At 44.3% G+C, this 19421-nt stretch overlaps 1 protein-coding gene and 2 long non-coding RNA genes across 8 annotated transcripts in view; 1 reads left to right on the top strand and 2 right to left on the bottom strand.

Moving 5' to 3' along the window:
* Window positions 1–7355, bottom strand: part of LOC125385509 — a 50136-nt gene extending 42781 nt beyond the window's left edge. The window contains exon 1 of the long non-coding RNA XR_007224897.1: window positions 6887–7355. This is a non-coding gene — a long non-coding RNA (uncharacterized LOC125385509). The remainder of the gene's footprint in view (window positions 1–6886) is intronic.
* Window positions 1–19421, top strand: part of LOC100651803 (chorion transcription factor Cf2) — a 69438-nt gene that overhangs the window by 9064 nt on the left and 40953 nt on the right. Inside the window, exon 1 of one of the 3 annotated variants that reach the window (XR_007224891.1) lies at window positions 7486–8597. The exons of the other annotated variants lie outside the window; for them this stretch is intronic. The gene's annotated coding sequence lies outside the window, so the exon portion shown is untranslated. Of the gene's footprint in view, window positions 1–7485; window positions 8598–19421 lie in introns of those variants that run through there. 3 annotated transcript variants of the gene reach the window in all.
* On the bottom strand, window positions 13493–16911 carry LOC125385508. 4 transcript variants are annotated; one of them, XR_007224896.1, is made up of 3 exons: window positions 16790–16911; window positions 14744–14908; window positions 13493–14346 (listed from the first exon to the last, which is right to left on the bottom strand). It is a non-coding gene; the product is annotated as an uncharacterized LOC125385508 (long non-coding RNA). The 4 variants fall into 4 exon arrangements; XR_007224895.1 differs by lacking the exon at window positions 16790–16911 and adding an exon at window positions 15029–16429; XR_007224894.1 differs by lacking the exon at window positions 16790–16911 and adding an exon at window positions 15652–16420.

Raw genomic sequence — 19421 nt, 5'->3', positions numbered from 1 at the left:
CTTGTCGTGTCTTTTCGCTATGATCTACATTTGAATTATTATGAGTTATATATTAATTATTATTATTATATATGAATTATTATATATTTTTTCACAACTTCTTGTTTTTTACCATATGCATAGCGACAGTCAGATTCACGCCGCACGCAGCGAACGTATTAATTACAACCCGTTGAAGATGAATTTTATTCTAAATTACCGTATGGTATTTGCGTAAAATTCCCGTGTCAGCTCTTGACATAAAGCGGAGCGTTATATTATCGTCGCGCCGCCTCTGTAAGCCACCGATAATAATATTTATTGGATGTTACCGGGCGCGTAACGCAACGGCAGAACAATTTACGTTCCCTTTGATGGGTCGAGGCTTCCTTTCAATGCCGTCTCGAAAGGATCGCGAAACTGTTCGGCAGGAAGGGAAGGGGCGAGGAAGCGTTTTGTGCTGCTGTTGCACTGAAAGGGAGGCTCTCCGGTTGCGAAACCATCGAAACGATGCCGCGGGCAATCGTTAATAATAAGAGTGTATTATGAGCCGCGGAATCAAAGTGTAGCGTGCAATTACGTGTCAATTCCGTCAACGTATTTCGTCACGCTGCAGGATGCCTTCGGTGACCAAAAAGGAACGCCCGTTCCTTCTCTGTGTGTACGTATACCTGGAGAGGCGTCGCGTGTTTGTTGCTTTCTTTTTCAACTTCACCTCTCCTCTCTGTACTTTCCTAGTCGCTGCCATTGGCGTCGGGACCGATTTAATTGCACAAGTTGAGGACTTGAACTTCAACTATACGTTCCTTTTCCTCAAATTTCCATCAAAGATTATCGATCGATTTTTGACGAATTTCATGGTAATATTACACCGCTGTATGAATTTCCTCCATACATAATTAAAGTATATGTTTAAAAGCGACTTCTACGATTCAATGCGGTTTCGTTTAAGGACCTGTGATCGCAGAAAGACACCCTCGACCAGTGGGTAACTTAATATAACTCCCGGTGTCATTATTCTTCCGGGGGCGAAAGAGAACAAATAGTGACAACGGAGGGTTACATCGCACCCCTACGGGTTTCGTTATTCCTGCGCCATTGTTTCGCGGTAACGTGCAACGTGGACGTGGGTCTAAAAGGCACGTATAGGCACGTAACACACACGCTCGGTTTACACGAGAAGCAAACGTACAAGGCAAGCTGCAACAGCGAACCTCGTCATAACGGTCGTCCAAGAGGTTATGGGGAATACGGGCGACAGGACAGCCAGCAGCCAGGGCCATTATTGTGTACGGACGACGATCTTTATGTAAGATCTTACACGGGAGAGACCCATGGGGTCCTGCGGCGCACGCCCATACCGTCGAGGGTGGCTGTGGTTTCACTATTTTTCTTCCCTTCTTGCTTCCTCCTTCGGGAGCACTGTAATCTTTCTTCTCGTCCTTTCCTCTCCCTCCCTTTTGCCGCCTCGTAAATCTCTTTAGGTGTTGAAACATTCGACGTAGAACGGGTTTTATGCCACGGGGTGGAGAACACGTCGAAAAAGAAACGTTCGGCTTCTTTGGCTCGATAAACTTTTATTTAATCGATACATCCACGTTCGCTTCTGTATATTTTTGAAAGTGTGTTACAGATTTAAAATTACGATATTGTCAAGAACGTATTCGTAAATTAATATTTAACATACACCGACTTAACGTCAATTTATCGAAGGCTATGGGTACCTCGTAACCGATTTCTTCCAATCGGTTATCCCTGACATAAAATTCTGAACAGTTTTTGCATATGTCGTGGTATCTCGATGAAACGGATGACTCATTGGATGTACAGGGAAATCGTGGCGAGAGGGTCCCGTAAGCGAAAGCAGCAACAGGTGGCAAGGAAAAGCAGACGCGATCTGCCGCCGCGTGAGAATCAATCACGGAAACAAATCTCCTTTATTTGATCTCCATTCATCTCCTGTCACACTGTTACGACCGACATTCTTCCAATTTACACAACCTGGTCTCTGTTCAATTTTCGCTGGTATCAAAAAGAAACATTAACCAAGAGAAATCTCTCAAAACGAGGATACGAGGAAAGTATCATATATGTAATACTATCAGCCAGAAATCTGAAAAAACAGACCCACTTTGGTTCTTGTTGGTGTCGTGAAAACGAGATCAATCATGCCACATATTTCTCCCCACGATCCCGACATACACGTACGATCGTTGGCTCTCGCTCCCAATCTTCACGGTTGACAATTATTGACACGATCGTCGGTCATTAAGGATCTTGTAGCTACAAGAGCTCTCGCTCAGAAAACTCGTGTCTTTTTTCAAGCGATTCCGACAGCGTCAACTCCCACCAAGCTTGTTCTCGTCGTGAAGGTATTCATCCCCGCGGCCAGCCGTGGATAGCCATTAATTGGCCCCGTTCCTCGAGAAACCGAGGAAAACGTTCTAGTGGTGGCAGCCGGGCACGGCCGCGTCCCTCTCGTTATAGTCGTCGCGTGTACAAACAGGATCTGGTAGTGGTTGTGGCGATAGGTTGGTAGGGGCAAACCCTAATGAGGATCCCCTACCATAGACTGCCGACCGGCCGCCGCAAAGTAAATGAGCAGGTGCCTCTGGTATGCGCCCCGCCTACGCTTTCCACTTGCTCTTGTCCTCCACCACGAGTTTCTCGGGTGTCTTTTTCTTTTCCTCTCTTTTTTTCTCTCCATGCCACGCAGCCAGACCGAGCGTGTCGCGGAAAAGTGGTTCTTGATATACTACCGAAGTCTACAAACCCGCGGACAGATTATGTTCGTATATGTCTTTCTTTTTTCTCTTCCTTTCTTCCTTTTTTTATTTTTATCGCGTCCCTCGATCGATCGAACCGATTGCATTAGGGCGCATTAGGCCGGGCCGGTATCATAATTCAGGATTAATTTTTCAAAGGGTCGGGACACCGTGTCTTCGTTAGCGAGTTGCAACGTCGTACTAGCAAGATTTTTATGTTGAGAACTTGTTACAGTGTCGGTTAATCTGCGACTGGTTTTTCGATGTTGCCAATGAATCCTGTGTATCTCGGTAATTAACATAATACAGCGATTTCGGTAGCGACAATGTGATGGTAGGATATTTGAAGGACCGATCTGTTCAGGGTGATTTGCACGTTCGACCATCGTCGGTCGTTAGACTTTTCAACCTTGAAAGACCTTCTCAAGGTGAGGAGACGCGGTGACATGTTCGGCTATATCGGGAGGAGAGTTCTCGGAGCTAGACTCCTCTTCTAGGGTATATACGTGGCCGTGAAGTGGTCTTCGAGACAGAGCAAACGCGCGCGCTTTTTAATACACTGGCCGGTACCTCGGCTGCGTGGACACGCACGAACGTGCGGACGCACCACGTGTTTGCTTAAAATCTTGACGCATGACCGGCCGATTTGTTTTTCCATTCGCAGGGCCGCGGCTACTCACGGTGTTAATCGAACACGTTCTATTATAGAATCTAATATGTACCTTTAGTTTCCATTCATTACTTATACGTTATTGTTACTTCGTTCTGTGAAAATTTGAATCATCTGTCAAATACTGTTAGCAACGAAAGGATAAATTACAAAATTCTTAAAAGGAAAAAGAATAACATTTTAACCTTCTTGGGCTATTTCTCTATGATTATAAATTATAACGAAAAATTTTCTATTCTAGATTGTCTGATTGTTTCGGAAATGACAGAGGAGAAGATATAAAATTTTAACCTTCACGGAGTGTTTCTCTATGATAATAAATTATAACGAAGAATTTTTTATTCCAGATTCTCTGACTGTTTTAGATATGCAAATATCGAAGTTATCGATGAATTCAAAATCCGATCCTGTTAGTTTTCCAGGAGACGAGTCATCGTCCGTCCTTCATGGACGTTACGCTATTGGTGACACACGCGTCTCGTTTCCTTCTTCTCGATCCTCTTTGTGCGATGACTCCCCGGCTTCGGAGGAGGACAGAGCCCCGTCCTAGGGACCTTCGTTCGTCGCGGTATGTAAATACGTGGAACGAGAAGACTCCTCATCTCGAACGACCGACCGCGGTGCATCGTATCGTATTCTGCCGCCATTTGTCTTCGCGATCCGGGATTACGTTACCACGATGATACACGATGACATTTATTTTGGGATTTGTACGGGTCCCTGTGGCCCTTCCCTCTACGGTGTGGATTCTACGTGAACGCATCTTTCGTCGGACTGCTTGCGCGTCAGTTCCTATAATGATCACGGAATGCTCTCAAAACTTGAATTTCGCCGTCACTGTAATGTGGACATCAAGAAATAATTAGGAGATTGCGTGGTCAAAGAGAGGATAACCGGTGACTCTAGAGATATTTAGGTTACCGTTGTATTTCCGCGAGTCTTCGTACTTCTTCGTACTTCTTCGTTCTTCAAATATTACTTTCTTATCAAATGTCATAGAGTTGATAGAATAAGCTTGGAATCTCAAGCTTAAGATCATGGCTGAAGCAGTAAATGTTAGAATTTCCTAAATGCGAATTTTAAGGTGTACGGATTGTGATCTTTAAGGTTTTTAATTTCTAAATCTATATAAGCATATAGGCAGATACATATGTAATAGTCGTGAATGAGACGTGATTCGAAAAGTGAGCATGACAAGGAAGTTAGAGTGTCATCTTAATGTCAAATATTATTCATTAGAAATATACGTGGAAAATCGTGTACTAATCGAAAAGGCAAGTGAACGCGTTGCTGAAAGATGTTGTAAATAAATATGTTTAAAACTCTTGTGGACGAAAAGCAGAAACTGGTTAAACCAAACAACGAATCAAGCTTCCGTTGCTTTTCGTTAAAAAAGAATAGACAAAATATATCACTGAATTGTTAATTATTCAAAGATGAAGAGCTTGAAGAAGTAAAGCTGGAAGCTTCAAAAAGTTCAATTTCATATCGTGTCAGTCCTACAATCTTTGCTTTAAAGCTCAAAATCTATGATTCCTCGTGAAGTAACGTATGTAAACAGAACACGATGGAAGATCGATAGATTCTTGCGATTCGAAATTGAATAATCGTGTGAAAATTGTGTAAACGCAGATGCCGTTAAGGAGCCACCACCCCATCGACGAGATACGGGATAAAAAGGGAGCACGTGGCAAAGATCAAACAGCTGGATCATCTCGTGCGTGCGTGCCTTTAGGTAAGGATCTTTTTCTTGCGGAAAAGGTGGGTACACGTTCGACCCAGGTGCAACCTCGGAAACCTTGGAAGGCGTGCGTGACAATGCTCGTATGCGCGTGTGGGATTCGTCGTGACGTGAAAGTCGTTCGAAATAAGAAAAGAGAGAGAAAAAAGAAAAAGAAGGCACGGCTTCCCTTCGACCAGTATAACATGAAAAACAGAAAGAATCTACCTACCAATGTATGAAATACGATAGCTTCTCGTGTAATTTCATTAATATCTACTTATCAATAACATTTCAATGGGAAGAGATGTAACTAACTGCAATTTTCCCACGAAGAGACAGATGCGTGGTGAGGAAGTTACAATGGATATAAAATATAAACGTATAGGTAGAGAATGAGGCAACTACGTCACAGAGGAGTTACGTCAACGCGACTTCGATGTTGGCAAAGAAATCAGGAAACAACGAAGCGAATGACGCGCCTATATGAATAGCTATATGAATAGCTATGCACGCGCCAAGCATCGAGCCTGTAATTATCGTATGTTTAAATTTTACGGATCAGTCGCCGAAGAAGCGTGGGTAGCTTGGAAGCGAAATATAGCAGAGATAGGTTCGAAAGTACGAGTTTTCTAGAAGGCATCGGTTCGATCGCGTCTCATTAAGGCTAATGACGTAGATGGCATAATTATTCTAATACGAGAGAGGTAATTCATCCATCCCGAACCTATCAATTCATTGTAATTATACGAAGCATACGTTCTACTTTCTGTGGACTTTTTTTACCAAATTACACGTCTCACAGCAGTCGGGCGTGCAACAAGGAGATCATGATTTATCGAACGAGACTCGGGTCACCGGAAATTTTATTAATCTAACCGATATTCCTCTTTCTTCTTCTTATTGAATTAATAAAACGGGATCCTACTATCCGGTAAAAAGGACCTTCGCGTCGCGCGTCCATTAATATAGAAACGCGTAGTTAATACGTCGCAAATGGTGTCTGCGTGTAACGCTTAAAAGGAAATAGACGAGCGTTGAATATATTCATGGCACACGAGTTCCTAAAATAAATCGACTTGAGTATTCTGCACTTTACGGTTCTCCGTGTGGTATCGGACTGTCGTCGTCGCGTCGTTCGGTTCTTCCGTTAAAGAAAAAGAAAAAAAAAGGAAAGAAAAGGAAAAAGATGGTAAACACGAGCGTCTAGAAAAAATTGAAATGGTCGGAGCGACCACTTAGCGAGTACTCTCGACGTAGTGGACACGTGTCTAAAGCGTGGCTAGAACCTTAACCACGTGTCAATATCTCAAGGGACGTTTTGTTTACGAAAGTCATAGACGAGGCGAGACACGTTAAACATTTTTATCCAAGACGTTGAAAAATAAAGAAAAAGAAATTGCCGAACACTTTGCTATGCCTACCATGCACGAGCTACAACGATCGCGTATACATAATACGTTTCATGGTTCGTTCCACCGAACGACATACCGTACCCGTTTCACGAGATGAATAACACTAGAGACTCGCAAAAACCGGAACTCTAGCTTGCTCATTTTTTGCCCGCTTTTTCCAAGTCGTTTCACGGTATCAGTTCCGCGAGAAATTGTTTTCCAGTATCGTTGTAGTTTACGTTTACGAACGGTCATCGGAGAAAAAGCAGTCACGTGATCCCCATCGGCGCGCGCACACTTGTTGCGCACCGTGTAAAGAACGCGCCAATAAATAATAGACGCTACTTGTTTTACTCACGTCGTCGCAGCAAGAAGAAGGAAAGAAGAACGAGCAAATCGTCTGGAAGGCATCGATCCCCGTCGAGTCTTAGGATTCTCAGCATCCAACGCAACGTGTTCCTTATCAACGAGCTTTTGCGCGCGCAAGCACGCATCCTCGGCGCGTGGGCAGGTCCGAGTAGAGAAACCAGTAAAAGAGACTTCCCTCTCTGTCTCGTTCTTCTCTTCCGCCGAGCGAATCCACCACGATTCTCTTTCTCTGTCTCTTCATCGGTTACCTTGCCGGTAAAAACAGCACGAGGTGGCCGGTCGCGCGAACAAGAGTAGGGGGATAGGCGTGGTTCAATTCTCGTAGGTGCACTCGGAAACGATAGTGTTCGTGTGCCCACCTCGCGCCTACTGAGCTCGGTTAGGCCGACGTGAACGCGAAGGGGGGCGAGTCTGGCCGAACAACAAAGGTGGTGGGGATAGCTGTCACGGGCCGAACAGTGGGGAGAGAAGGGGAGTTAAGGTTCGCACACACGAAAATCAGTGGGGACGCGGCCTGTGCACGTGTAGAAAGAGAGAGGGGCGAAGGGAGTCGAACACGGCCGAAGGTGAAACCCGCGAGCCGTCGTAGTCTCGCAGTCGGCGCGAGACCGCGCTACTGGAAGGGTCGGTGTGTTGTCATATATGTGAATGTACGCAAACGCCTCTCTCAGATTCTCTCTTTCCACCGCACTCACCTTATATTCACCTCACTCGCACGAGAATACCGACAACGACAAACAAAACCATTAGACGACAGAGTATAGGAGAAAACGCGCGAGGAAAGAAGAGACGAAGTTGGCTGCGTGTCGCGAACCACCCCTTCCCGCTCGCCGAGTGACCGAAGCAGAGAAACAGTTTTTTTTCTCATCTCGTACGTAGAGGAGAGACGACCGCGTTCGCAAACCGCGTTCAAAAGTTAAGTACACGCGATCGAAATTTTCACATCCATTTACAGCGTCGCTGTACGACAATTTATACAATACGATATCAACACGGTGAGCCAGGGGTGTGATCTTAGAGAAGAGAAGTTACACGATCGGTTGGATACCGACGGACCGAAGAAGTCTGTGATCTCGATGTGCCTGGTTGTATATTGTTTACGAAACGTATCGGTTCGTAGCGTGTTTATGCGCAGCTCACGAACAGAACTGGGAATAAGTGCGTTCGCAGGAACGTGTGTGTTTACTGAGCAAAGGATACGCTTTTGACGACTTCGATCGTCGATCGACGAGGAACTTTTCCTCTTTAAAATCGTAGTGCCATTTTGTTTGATGAAATTAAAGTAGTGAGAGACAGAAAAACGAGTGTCGTGCCGCTGTATTACCGTTTAGATAGGAAAACGAAAAAGGAAAGATAACAGGGGCGCAGCGTGGATTGTGTGTGATATTCCATCTACGATCGATCATCGTAGTATTATTGGTGTTGATTGTTGTTTGATAGTCGTCTATATCTATCGCCCGAGTTGTGTTAACGACCGTGTAAAGAAACTCGTTGCGACGGCTCGGAGACGATCGCTACTGTGATAACGAACGATATTCGTTTCGAAATTATGTTCAGTGCCTGCCTCTGTGATTCGTGACATTACTACCGTCGGAAGTATACCTCGAAACCGTCGACTAGATCACCACGTTTAAGTGTCAGAACAGAAGGAGTTGAATTTTGAAAGCATCGGATGCGCGGGAGCCTTTAACGATCACCGGGTAAGCCATAGAAGGCGAATTTCTTTTACATCGTTACGTTGACATTGTGCGCCACGCCGGCCACGAGATACACGCGTTATCTATCAGTCGAGTGACTATGTGACAGAGTTATATGATCATCGTTAAATCTGTACAACGTAATTACCGATACGAATCGTTCGTATTTATCAAATTTCCGATGAGAGGTTTGCGTCGCACATCTCCGTCGATTTATACCTTCCGATTCTCGAAAGTAAACAATTCGATCAGTTACTTCTAACGAATGTCACTTTTACAAGCAATAGGGTTATGTAAGTTTTTCATATACATTAAGTACTTATGTAAAGTTGAATGATTATTTTACTTTTTGTGTGTAACCTCACTTGTTCGTGAAATCATTTCCAGCGTTGTTTTTCGCTATCCTTTATGGGTATATCGAACACCAGTGAAGTAACGATCCAAGGAGAATAAATTTCACGTAAAAAACGTTGTGGAAGCGATACGATAACCAATAATTGATATCAAAGCCGCTTTTTCCAACCCTCGACGACAATGTCGGGCACATTTATAATCCGTGTCACACAACTCTCCTCTCATCGTCACGTGCGAGGGCGGTTTAATGCCACGCGTCGAGCTCGTTGAAGCGTCGCGGCGCTAAGCGTCGGAAGTAGAGCGGATGCGCGTATTACGGCAGACGCGCGTGAACATCTCTTTTCACGCACGACCTTTTCCGTCCTATAACGTCGCAACGAATTTATAAGCTCGTTTAATTTTATCATCGACAGATCAAAACTTCTCGCGACTCACGTTCCGAGGCGACTATGTATTTTTTTTTCTCTCTCGTGGAAGTTTCACGTGGTCATGGAACCGTGGATCTTTCGTTCGTTCGTTCGTTTGCTTGCCTTTTTTCCACCGCTAACCTGTTTACACTTGTGCACTCGTGCATGCGTGTACGTGTCGATGAAAAAGTTTTTTTGTCGCGGGTTAACCATCTTCGGGCGTAGGTAGCAGCGTCACGTGCGAGGGTGGCTTAATATCGGAAGTGGAGCGAACACGCGCGTTAGCCCAGCCACGTAGAACGATCTGCTACGACCAATCTCTTTTACGCGTGTCCCTTCACGGCTCGTGACTCTGATGCGCGTGCTAAGCGTGACGCGCGCGTGCTAATCCTTTGTGTCGATGTTGCCAACGTGCGAGCATTTCGCTAAATATTGCCTTGTTTAAGAATTTCACGTGCGTAAAAGAATTATTCGATGCTCTTCTATATATAATACATATATGTATAACATCTCTATTCTGATTTTATCGTACCAACGATACTATTTTATCTTTTCTACGTTCGATATTACATTGGGTAGATTGAATTCACTCAGTAGCTGATTCACGCGTATAACACAGAGTCTAGGATAAGAAATATATCTACTCATTTCTACGATTGACGTTAGTAATCGTATTAAAGCCCGTCACGTGAAAGAAAATCGCCGATGGTGACGTATTCATCGGCTTGGAGTGTAATCAAAGTTTATTCACGCGTGCTGCGGCCAATGGAACGCAAATCGTACGAACCGTAGGCTCTATTGTCTTAATCGGACCTGTGTACACCGATAAGCGACGAAGTCCAGCGTTTCTCTTTCGGCGGGTGAAAAAGCGAGACGGTATACCAGGTGTCAGGTGTCACGGCTGTCCGGTTTCGTTTGCAAACACGCCGAACAACAAGAACGTTTCTTGTCGATCCTTCTCGAGTGCTTCTTTCCAGGTGGTTCCTCGAACGGCGGTAGTGCCGCTGCGAGAAAATATTGTTTTTGCTCGTCGACTTCGTAAACCGCTCTCGAACCCTGTTTATTTTTTTCTTCTTTTTTTTCAATTCACAATTCAATACAAGCTAACTTGCGCGAACTCGTTGATCATTAATACCGACGAAGAGCTATTATTACAGTTTACGCCGGGGAACATATGCGCGACAGTGTTTTTTGTGCGCCACGTTACTGCAATGTGCATAGTTGATCCGTGCGACAGGCGTGCACGACGCGATTGTAGCATAGGTAGATTCCATCGATCTAATGGTCTAATTGTCCGCTCGAAGTGGGCCTCCTCGCCTCTTCGTCTCCCTCTTGGATCTTAGCTAGGATAGAGAAACGTGTCGGTCGCTGTTTCCTGACGATTGCGCAATTTCTTCGAGGACCGATCTTCTCGAGAGGTCGCCACGGTGTAAAAAGGATCGCGGAGCGCCGCCCATCGGGCGACTTGTCATTCGTCGATCCGTATCTATGCGGACGATTTATCGTGCTTTATGCACATATTCGCGCCCGCCGGTTGCTGGCGGTGCAGCGTTTGCGCGCCGCATGCGGGCAGCTGCATCAAGACCAGGGCCGCCCTGCGCATAATGATACATTGCGCCGGACATGAAAGTTATAAGCTTTAATTCGAGGCTCGCGCGATTCGCCGTACGGTGACCGTATATCGATCGCCAATTTGCTATGCAGATCCAAGGCCTTTCGGTGCGCTCCCTGACGCAGCCCCTGCAATCTTCCCTCCCCTTCCACCCTTTTCACCCTTTTCCATCGTGCTTGCCAGGCCATCTCGCTTCCACCGACACGCGGGAGCAGTCACTGTACAGAAATAGAATAAGCGAGGATTAAAGTACGCGCTATCGCCACGATAAGATTATACTCCGGCTCCGATCTGAAGACGATTACACGTCTTGTCGTTCGTGGCGAGTTTTCTTGTTTCCCGTACGTTCCAACGCACTCCTCGGACGCTCCTGTGTCTGCGTTAGCGAAAGTCTATTCTTGCGATTCGTTCGTTTAAGACACGCGAATTTAGTTCGTCCAAGGATATTCAATGATTCTTCTCCTAGATCATGCGAATCGAGAAGCATACATTGAGAATAATGGATATGTGTTACTGTTCTTTTTTCAGTTTCCGTGTTTTCTACTCGCGTTGCTTCGCAAAATTCTGCCGAATTTATTATCTCACGCACGTGACCAAATCGCGCATTCCGATAGAAATTCGACGATCTATCCTCTAGAATCTCGTCTAGATCGTACGAATTGACGTAACGAGTAACGTATATCTAGTATCGAGTAGTATTCGTTATCCGTTCCGATATCATCTTCGATCATCGAGCTCTGTATTTCCATTTATAGACAATAGAAGCTAGAAACGTATTCACATTGTATCGATAAATGTATGCCGAACTCGGATTGAATCAGACCACAATGATACAATGTCTTCTTTGACGGCCGCAGACTTACGTAGCGAAACAAAAGACGAAGAAAATATTCGGACCTGGTGAATCAGAATCGTACGCGTTCCGTTTGTGCGGCACGGTCGAACATGATCAATCTCTCGCGGCGCAGCGCGGCTTCGCAATTAGGAAATCCATTTGATGTAATTGCGCGAACGACGCGATGGCCTGGTAGCTGGTTGGTCATTTCTCGGCTACCGCGGTTAATCAAACGCCTGTAGTCATCCACTTGATCATTTACCTATACCCATAGACCGATATCGAGACCTGCTTCGACCATATCTGTTGGTCTTTGCAGTTCCCCCACGGGTATACCGATCGTTGGGTTTCCAGGCAATACAGGACGATCGTTGTTTCCATTCGAGTGTGGATTCGATGAGACCGAGCCCTGTATCGGTGCTGATCTCGGTAGCCAATCGTTGACGCGTTGTGAAGGACGAAGACGATAACAAAGACGACGATCGTAATGGCCGCCGATTAACGACTTAACGACCCCCGTTCGGTAGACTACGGTAAATTGTAGGTATGTTCGCGGCTATGGACAGGATGTTGAAACTGGATCGTGTCTGACTATATAAAGATGTGATTGTATCAAGGTAGTTTGTGGAAATTTGATAGTGGGTTTAACGCGAGAACCGGCTTCAAGAACAAAATAAAAAGGATCAGAACGATTTGTCGCTCTTTATTGAAATTATAGGAACTTACAATTCTGGTATGTACTTCCTTCGAGATAGGGATGTGATTTTAAAAATTAAATTCGTGATTGTGAAAATACAAGTTGAGCTTGTTTCCTTTGAATTAGACGTTTTCTTTTCCAAATCCTCTCCTCTTCTGTCTATCTCAGCGCGAAGAAGACTCGTTGGTTCTTTTGATATTAATCCCGCTGTGATCGTTAAACGTGTATATTTCAATCTTGCTTTGATCTCTTAAATTGAAAAGACTTTTTAGAAAAATGTTCGAAAAATGTTTAACATAAGATTAAAGTGAGAAATCATGCATCAATAATAATTCTATCGTACTTTGCTCGAACTAGAGATATTTTTCCAACGTTAAAGATATACAATTGGTTCGAAAGAACGCAGTAGAGTTAACAGGATACGCTTTATACAAGATTTATAAGGAGCGTTACTCGATCGTAGTTTCGATCTGCAGCAAATATCAGCTCGATCTTTTGTCCTTTGGCCCGTAGCTGGTGTAATTTCGAACGTACGCCCACGGAAATTGGACAACGGCGTCGTAATGATCAACCATTATGCTAATCGCGCGCGAGGATAAATCTCGCACGATGATACACACGCGGTGAATTGTCACCTGCGTGTACAAAGACAGTACGCATCGCGGGAAGAGAGAGAAAGATATGCCATGCAAATTGTAGCCTGGTTCGCGTTCGTAGTTCACGCTAGAGCTACGTGGCTATTACGTTTCAAATGTAAACGCCACATAAAGGACACACTCTGCATTGTTAGACTAATGGTCTAATGAACTGAACAACGTCTTGACGGAAGAAAGGATCGAATGATACGTTTGACCCGCGTGAAATGAGGCGGAGCTGGTGGAAAACCCACCACGAAATTTAGGTTAGAGGTGGTGCACGGTGCTTGCACGAACAATTTCTTACACAGCATCTATAAATATAAATACGCGTATTCGATCGCAAACATTCGCAAACATTTTGATATCACTTTACGACTAAACAAGAGTATTTTCATATAAAATAGATAAAATTAAGAAAGAAGCTAGGTTCGATCGAAGATACAATTGTTGAGATAAACAATACTTTTTGATATTTTAATATTTTCAATGTTTAAATATCTTTCAATGTTTTCACGTTATGATAAGCAATATTTCTTAAATTACGAAAAGGATGCTGAAATATATATTTAGTCTGAAAATTAAATACTAAGAACAATTATGGCAACGTGCTGACTTTTAAACCTGTTAGCTTTTAAAGAATGGAAAATATAGTTTATTATGTTCCTCCTCTGTGGTCTTCATTTGTATAAACATGATACACAGTTATAATTAAATAACCATATACACGGATATTTACACGAACATTTACATTTACAGTAATAAAAAATTCTAAATATCAACTTGGCAAAATGCAAAACGCAATCTGATACAGCGATGATGACAACAGTTTATCTAAAGTTATAAACGAAACAAGCAGAAGAACGAGTCGAGGAAACAGGTAGAGGCATACAGCGTAGCCCGTGTGAATCTTTATCTACCTAATTCGTCGGTCAGATGGTAAAAGACCCGAACGAGGCAGCGCGCGTAGGTGGCTGGCCATGGAGTTTCTTCATCGGCTCGCAGGTGTAACGCTGGTTAACATACGACCAATCCCTTTTGACGATATATTATCCTCCGGTTGTCCCTGGTCGATCTCCGACGAGAATTATGTGGAAAGTACTGGCTTGCGTAAAGTGCTGCCTATTTCTCTCTCGATTTCTGTGTCCTCGAGCGAATGGACCCGTCTTTGGACTCGCTGTGCCGTCGAATTATTGTCCTCGTGAATCTGTGCTGGAAACGTGGCATAAATTCTCGTTTCTTCTCGTTCGAGGCAACGTCAACGTTCACCGTTATGCTAATCCACCTTTTTCAGCTGCGACACGTACATTTTGTTTCCTTCCTTTCTATCAAAACGAAACTTCGATAAAACTACGAACAGATAAAACTTTAGATATTCTTTTGTAAATTCACCGCGATATAAAAACCTGTATTACCATATATATATTTTTCATCATTTTATTATCTCAATTTATAAATTCAGATCTTTCGATTCGTACGGTGCGTATATACGCGTTACCGGCGTACGTACGCGAAAGAGGTGGAGTTTCGAGAAGATGGAAGCGGCGATAGCACAGAGGCAAGAGGATAGAGTTGTTAACCGTACCGTGAAGCGTTACACAGGGATTACCTGGCGTTGGTGGATGAAAGCGAGGGTTGCGCCAGAGAAAAGCTGGAGGGGTTGCTACGACGTCCTTGACCGTGAATCATCCCCGTGCAGTAGCCAGCCTGCAGGTTGGTTGGGTCGTACGGTAGGATGCACACCGGAGGCTATCTCGTCTCGTGCTCTGCTCCTCTAGAAATCAATAGTGTTCTCGTTTGTTGCCGGTAGGGAATTGTGCCAGCCTCTAAACGGATAGATCTCCACCACGAATCTGTATAACTCGCGTAATCTGTCTGATTTTTCGATACTAACAATTTCATCGGCAAGCTGTCGTCGTTTAAAACCACTGTTAATGTTGCAAGTTTGAAGGCAAACCGCGCTTCAACGAAGGGGTATTTAAACTACCGTGTTATTATGCAGATTTTACGACGAGCGTAGTTTGCAGTTAATAAGTGTCCGCTTTAACAAGAGTCTGGGTAGCGTGTGGATTTAATTAATTGTTCTATCGACGGACTGTTTTTCTTTTCGGTTGTCTGTTATTATCGGAAATTTCGTTTATCTTTATGTCGCTGTGCTGATCGTTTGAATTAAGATGTTATTTGCTGATCGTGGTACGATTTCGTCGAAGCCAATGTAACAAATCTTTATTGCACTCTGCAAATACATGATTAACCGTACAGTAGCGTGTGCAGGTCACGTTACATATAGCAGTTGTGTAGATCTCCACGTCAAACCATAAACGAACGTACGGAGATTTCATATTCGCGAAAGATTTACGATCGAATCGACGTAGATTTCCGTTTTGCAACATGTACCACGGGTGACGGCCGCTTGAAACTATGTACATATTACTCGGTATATAGCCGACAGGTTGAATCGACAGACGCGGGAGGTTTCGTATCAACTTGGGAAAAAATCACGAAAACTGTATCTACCTTACGCGTAGTACGTACAAGTTAGCCAACCGATACTCGCTCATATCCGTCGATGTTTCATGTTCACGATCTCGTGTAATACACCCACTAACGCGAGTTGGTTTTAACAGAGTAATTAACACCCACGCGAGCCAGTTAGCTGCCAAGCACGATTGACTTTGCTTTCAAAACAGAATGATTTGCCTTTCGTACTTTTTTTCGCGTCGCACAACACAATCGTTTTCAACGTTCAAACTTTTACTATCGTTGACTTCGAATTCTCTACCATTGCACTGGATATATGGTATATGTCAAATTCTCGCGTTATATTCAATGCCAGAAGATATTATAGAGCGATAGAATCATAAAAGACGCGGAACGAGTCAAAACCGAGTCAGACATCAAAGTCTGTTATTACGAACAAATTATGAAAGCGTTAAATTCAGTTACAGGATCGTCTTCTTATGTACTCGCGATCAGGGTGACGATACGAAAGAGTCTCGTGCGGCTCGTGAGAACGAGTCACGAGCACGTTTTCCCGGCGGCGCGTTCTCTCCCGGAATTCCTCTTGTTTATATAGGTCAGGAGAGGCGCGTGGCGCCTATCGATCGACCCTGGAGTTCGAGTTCAAGGACGCGCATCTCGTTTCAGAGGCTGCGCCTCGCGCGGCTCGCACACGTGCAATCCCGTGCAACCCTTCGCTTTACGTTGCCGGCTCTCTGTTCGCGAGTCATCGTCGAACGTTCTCTCAGAACCTGCCTTTCTTTCTTCGTTTATTTGGATCGACTAACATCTTCCTCGTGTAACGACAAAAAATACGTATAGAATAAACGTGTAAGGTATAAAATGAAGGAAATGAAGGTATAAAACGAAGGGAGGAAAATAATGGGTGTTAGGTGAAAAATGCGTTTTCGATCGATTAGCATCGTTATTCTATTCACGATCGATAATCGTAATTCCAAGTTAATTTCTGGCCTCCCTTCGTCTGGATGCTGAAGACTGCGTGTTCGTCCGGTTATTGCAGAGGTGCTTGTTCCTCAGTTGCGGTTACTCGCTTCCGTAACGACCGCTGAACGATCGCCGGCGCTAGGAAAACGATCATTTTCTATGGTCGAACAGGTAGCTGGGTTGGGCCGGGTCGTTAAGTAGGTGTACATACCTGCCGCAATCGCGAAGTCGCCAAAGAGGCTGGCTACCGGAGTTAACGATTCCCCGCAATGCCTGTACTGTCGTTGCCGATCGTCTCGTCTTCGTCCTTCTCCCTTAGACTATCGCTGTATCGTTTTCCGAGTCTCTTCATCGACGTTATTTCCTTGCCGTTCTTTTTTTTCGCGTTTATAAGATCCGCGCGCCAACAAGTTTTTAGTCTCGCTTCCTCTCACGTCGAAGAACTACCACCGATATGCGTGGGCAGATAGATAGATCCAGCCGGGATGAAAACGAATCGAGATATCGATAGCCGCCAACAACACGCGCCTTTGGCCGAAAATGAAGAACGACCAGTCTACCCCCTCGTGCTGTTGCACATATGCTCGTGTATAGCGAGACAGAGAGAAGGTCGTTATCGACGATCGAATCTTGGTACTCTGCTGATTCTCGAAGTGGGCTTACTACGCTCGACGTTCTCTCTGGCCTGTTGCAGCCAGTGGTTCCCAAAAAGATGGTCGTGTGCAGTATATACTTCTGACAAGTTATTTCGAGCTGGCCGATGTCGTTTTTTATTGCGTCGTTGATCGGTGGCGACACCTGTCTCGTGAAAATCCGATAATCGCGAAAAACAGTAATTTTGCGTGGATGGTCTCTCAGCTGGGATTTTTTCTCTTTTTTTTCTTAATAAATTGCACGGTGTTTAAGCCGTCGGAGTATCTTACGTCAGATTTATCTCGTATCGAGATTATTCGTTCCCTTGGAGTACGATGCGAAAACAACGTGGAACGTTATTCCACTCATGCATGCGCGTTTTCTTTCCATCCCTCTCCTTTTTTAATTAATCCTTATCCTCACCTGGCGGACGGAAAAAATTATGCCATTAACTGTCAAGAGTAAATCCGAGTTTCACGTGGCTCAGGTGGCGTAGAGGGCAATCCATCGAGATTCACTTTGGTACACCTGTTACGAGCGGCGTGGACCTCGAGGTTTCTCTTTCTTCCAGGTCCTCTCTCTCGCCCCTCATTTGTAGGTATCGCGGCCCTCCCACTTCTCCGTTATTTGTTCGTGCAGGTACCCTAACTGCTTATGCTCGGCCTTCTCTCTTCGGGGACCCGCGGTCTCTCGCGCGGCAATAAATTCTCTCCGCTGCTACTTCTTCGCCTTGTTCCACCTTCTTCTTCTCCTCGTCCGCCGCCGCGCTGGCCCTCCATATTCTACCGACAGTTTTTCTTCGCCTTATGTTCCGTCTCCGCGACTCTCCATTGTGCTACACACCGCCTTTAAAAGGTACTTTCATGCGCCTCCGGAGGCTCCAGCGAAAGGGTATCGATCTTCGATAGTTTCTCTACGAAAGCGTTGATGCCGCTGCTTGCCATCGGTTCGAACAACCGCGTCAGCCAAGGCGTAAGGCAATGTCACTATATTTTTCCTTTCCTTCCTTTTTTCTCTTATCTGTTTGTAATATTCCTCTTTTTCTACAACCCCCGCCTTTGTTTTTCGTAGTTACTCGACGAAGGACATTCAGCTTTGACGTCAGCTGTCAACTGGCGGGATTTATTCAACGATGAAATTCGAGGTTTGCCCAGCGTGGCGTCTAAATCAACCTCGCGGGTATCTACAACAAATCAAACGATAATTATCGGTTCGAATTGACGGTGTCGATACAAGATTCCTGCGATCGATAGCGCGCGATAGAGAGGCGTTAAATATCGGGAGACCGCGAGAAAATAATCGGTACTTGACTCTAATCAACCTGTTCCACCATGCACCACGATAAGGGTTTATTAAAGTAGTTTATTCTTTTTTCTCCTTGGCGATTTCCTTTTCGCCGATTTCCTTCGTCATTTTGCGGAGAATAGCCCGTGCAGCAGAAATTATCGCGTCGATCGATCTACCGTTCGCACTTTTACATCGTTTCGATCGATGGATTTTCCGATCGGCGTCATGAATGAACGAGAACGATCGAGCTTTAATGCTGACAACCAGTTTCGAACGCTAGCGCGACGATGCTGTCGAACGTTGATTGAATCCACTCATAGCCGCGTTAATTACACCGATCCCAACCGGTTATTATATAAAAGCTGCTCGAATGAACTTTCGGTTTGCGCGACGAATTAAGTCCGAGTTGCAAATTTTTATTTTTTTTTTTTTCAGTTAGGTGTTAGTACATATTCATCAGGTGGTTATAAAAAGAATTTTGCACGTATTCCTATTTTTCAAATGCTTTTTTGTGAGATTCTATGTCTCACTTTTAAATTTTTGTAGTCACACGAGGATGCTGTTAAATGGTAGAAAATTAGATATATTCGAACCTAATTAATTGTTACACAAATATTTTTTGTAAACTCTGCATGCGAATCTCCCGACAGTAATCACTTTAACGATCGTCTGAGGGAATATTCAATTTTTTGCTATTTTTTTCTTAAATAAGTGAACATATAGAAAAAGTAGTTGACTTTATACTTAAAAATACATATGTAAATATACAAAACCGCAAGCTATTAAAATTTCCCTTGGGTATATGTTCTACATAATACATATATAAATCGCACGACACTTGCGTCACGTTTCACTGATTCTGGCTGTACGGTTTATGTGGGAAAACTTTTAATTTTTCATTACTTGTTTAGATACAGATCTAT

The sequence above is a fragment of the Bombus terrestris genome, chromosome 7, assembly GCF_910591885.1.
Source record: "Bombus terrestris chromosome 7, iyBomTerr1.2, whole genome shotgun sequence".
NCBI lineage: Eukaryota > Metazoa > Arthropoda > Insecta > Hymenoptera > Apidae > Bombus > Bombus terrestris.
This window is presented reverse-complemented; position numbering and strand designations above follow the sequence as displayed.